Here is a 4,360-nt window from a genome sequence, read left to right as displayed (position 1 = left end):
GAGTGGCGTGGCTGTCTTGTTACGCCACAACACATTTAACTTAAAAGACATGGTTTCGATGTCACTTTATAGTAAAATACTTTACGTCTAAACAGGTTCAAGGTGATTTCCATCGGTTATGTGACACACATTCCATGTGAAGTCGACTTCTCGCCAAACTCGTTGCAGAATTTTAGGCGTGACTTGCCCAGTTCTGTGGTAAATTCTATCTCTGAGCTCTGTCAGAGAAGCCAGTAAGGGTGGAACAAACACCGTACGCTTCATGAATCCCCAAAAGTGAAAGTCAAGAGTTGTCGGGTCATGCAACTGGCACAGCTCATGCCATCCACTTACCTGAAAAATGGACATTTAGGAAATTCGGGACGTTAAACAAGTAGCGTGGCGGTGCGTCATCTAGTATTAGTTGTACGCTGTGTTATTGGTCATCAGTCTAAATCTGGGACTATCAAGTTTCCGATCATATCTAAGTACACTATTCTGTTCATAGAACTCAGTTGGAGAATAAAGGCCCATAAAAATTTCTCTTATTCAGCGTACAAAACACATTCACCTCTGGGCTATCACGTTCGTCTTCCATAGATTTTCATTGGCCAAAATGCTACATTTGTGTTTACTGACATCACCATTCAGATAAAATGTATAGTTATCCCTGAAGATAATTCATGCAACGAATATTCATCTGTATTCAACTTATGTAAAATTTCCACATTAAATTTCTTACCAGCGATCCTAACAGTGTCTCGTAGTCCTTGCACCAGTGCAGACTCATGCTATTTGAGATGCAGCTGTTTTCAAGACACATCAACCAGTCATACGTGGAACACCCATCCCTCAAGAAGCACACCACTTCGATTTTTTACGATTATTCACAAAGGTTTGTCACACACACACACACACACACACACACACACACACACACACACACACACAGGGATGACTTGAGGGTTTATTATGTCTTACCAAACAACCAGTTTCAATAACACGATTATACCACTCATGAACAACATGAACAATAGGCCTGCTGAGAGGATCTTTACCATGCTTTGTATGAAATTTACTTTGCGCATTTGTTGACGGCTTCAGCTCTTCAGGTTAAAACACAGAAACACTTAACGAGCAAGAACAGAATCGGTAAAGGTATCCATCTTGGCTGCAAATGCCGCTAGTGCTCGCGGTGGTATGATTCTGTACTAGCGCACAACGTGACTTAAAATATAATCTGTTTTCCCTCAAAATGAAAAGAAGACTAGGTCTGTATGTGATATCAGCAGGTTTGTAAGAATGTTCCACGTTGTAAAGTGCGGTTTGATATACTCTGGACAGTCAACAGGTTGACTGGAAGTGCAATCCCAAATTTATCTAGGCAGCACTTGTCTTGAAAAATTGTAACTACACAGTCAAATATCCTTTCATAACAATTTGTCTCGCTATTTGTCAACAAATGAGGTTCTCTTACCGATTTGTCGTTGTTTGATATTGCAAAATAGGGAGATGAGCAATCCGTTATGTTAAAACGCATGGATTTAAGGTCCTAGGTCAGGATTGCAGCAATATCTTTGTTGATAATCAGTTTCTACTCACTGACGCGTACTCTTCAGATATAAAACACAGAAAACTTCAGTTAAGAGCTGAACAATAACAAGATACGTTTAAAAATTATCTTCAATTATGCGATACATACCAACCTAAAATTATGATTTAGTTCACTATCAGCCGCCAAACTTTACCCATCATTGTAACGTGTTGAGCTGCATCGCTCTTATTAAATTGAAGCATCGTATGGGCATGTAGATAATGGAGAAAGAGTAGTGACAAAAATAAGGACATGCAAAAGTTTATTTTATGTAATTGTTATATTACCTAAAGCAATGGGTTGTCATTGGTTGCAAACGTTTTTACGACGTCGGTCATTTTTCACCTAGACTCAATGTTCACACTGCAACACTTATGTTTTAGTACAAAGTGATTGACGGCGGTAACAGCTGCATGCTGCTTGACAGTTACCATTGTTTAACATCAGGTTTTATACTGAACTTTTAAGTTCAGTCTTAGCCATATACAGCGCTCTCTTAGAATCTGATCATACGCCTCGAATTGGTCACCATTTCTGTTGTATTCGTAGCAACTAGACATCTGGGTACTTGTCGATCACGCTGTAAATATCGATGAAAGCTTGTGACCTGTTTGAATATAATAGTTAGTTTCAATTTTATGATGTCCTTCTTTATGTAACACCATTTCTGATTACAAATTGTTATGATTTATCAGGTGAATTTTTCTTTTGTTAGAGCATGATTCTTTCTCTTGGGGATATTATCTTTTCTTATCACTTTTACTTACATGCGTAAGTAAATATGAAACGGGTTCTTGAAGGGCCGCTGTTATCCATGTACCAACTTTAGATTTTGAACGTGATGACTAAAATATAGTTGCCGTTAACTGAATTGAATGTAATTTTGTTAATTTCTATTTATTGATTGCAAAGCAAGGCTCGAGAGAATTTCGATTGTTGCTGTGGAGCGGCCAAGACAAAACTTACTGAACTCATGGAATCTTTATAATTTAAAAATTGAACTTTAACATAAATTAATTATCTGTTGCTTTTTAGAAAGCTTCTTGCATCGAAATCTCTCGCATTTACAATTACTGTTAACACTTTGAAAAATAAATTAATACTTCGGCGATAATGGCCGACTAGAAGCTGCATCGGAAGATGAGCTTCCTGCAGCGCAAATTACTGAAAGAAATGCTTATTAAAATAATTAGCCGCTGCGACCAATTGAGGTGACAACTATTACAAAGAAATTCATTTTGTGATAACAATAATTAGTTTAGTTTAGCAGAATACCGAATAACTTACATAAAATATGTGTAGCCTTCCGGTAGCGCGAAATAAAACAGTGTGAGTACCATAAAGTACGTCCTTCCTCCCAGGCCGTACAATCGCGTCTCTTTACGATCCTTTTTGATTTTCATAGACATGTTTTAAATAAAGATGCTACTTTTAAATTATCGCTGCATATCAGTTGTTTCAAGAACATATACTAATTATGTTCATAAAATACGTTAACTACGGTTTACAAATAATTTTTAGTTCACCCTTAAGATTTCACAATATTGTTCACTGTTTAAAACCGATGAAAATGTCAATATTTATGTGACGTACCGTCACAAAATGTAGCTCCTTTATACTTTGCACTTAGACTTAAGACTACCTACAGTTTATCTTTATACATATTAATATTTTGATACCGCTTAATGGTCATGTTTTTAGAGGCATTACTGTTTTTTAGTTGCTGACCTTATGTTAAGTTTTTCTATTCATGGAATTGCTCGTTTTACCACCCAGATCTCAAGTAACAAAACCTTATGATTGCAATAAGTTCCTTGAAACGTTCTCTTGCCATAATACCCTTGTAAACTGGTCGACCCATTAGGTCTGACCAAAGATCGTGTACACTGACAGAATTGTCCTTATTTGCCCCCATAACTACACTCCTGGAAATGGAAAAAAGAACACATTGACACCGGTGTGTCAGACCTACCATACTTGCTCCGGACACTGCGAGAGGGCTGTACAAGCAATGATCACACGCACGGCACAGCGGACACACCAGGAACCGCGGTGTTGGCCGTCGAATGGCGCTAGCTGCGCAGCATTTGTGCACCGCCGCCGTCAGTGTCAGCCAGTTTGCCGTGGCATACAGAGCCCCATCGCAGTCTTTAACACTGGTAGCACGCCGCGACAGCGTGGACGTGAACCGTATGTGCAGTTGACGGACTTTGAGCGAGGGCGTATAGTGGGCATGCGGGAGCCGGGTGGACGTACCGCCGAATTGCTCAACACGTGGGGCGTGAGGTCTCCACAGTACATCGATGTTGTCGCCAGTGGTCGGCGGAAGGTGCACGTGCCCGTCGACCTGGGACCGGACCGCAGCGACGCACGGATGCACGCCAAGACCGTAGGATCCTACGCAGTGCCGTAGGGGACCGCACCGCCACTTCCCAGCAAGTTAGGGACACTGTTGCTCCTGGGGTATCGGCGAGGACCATTCGCAACCGTCTTCATGAAGCTGGGCTACGGTCCCGCACACCGTTAGGCCGTCTTCCGCTCACGCCCCAACATCGTGCAGCCCACCTCCAGTGGTGTCGCGACAGGCGTGAATGGAGGGACGAATGGAGACGTGTCGTCTTCAGCGATGAGAGTCGCTTCTGCCTTGGTGCCAATGATGGTCGTATGCGTGTTTGGCGCCGTGCAGGTGAGCGCCACAATCAGGACTGCATACGACCGAGGCACACAGGGCCAACACCCGGCATCATGGTGTGGGGAGCGATCTCCTACACTGGCCGTACACCACTG

This window comes from Schistocerca cancellata, chromosome 2, assembly GCF_023864275.1.
Source record: "Schistocerca cancellata isolate TAMUIC-IGC-003103 chromosome 2, iqSchCanc2.1, whole genome shotgun sequence".
NCBI lineage: Eukaryota > Metazoa > Arthropoda > Insecta > Orthoptera > Acrididae > Schistocerca > Schistocerca cancellata.
Note: the sequence above shows the minus strand (reverse complement) of the source record.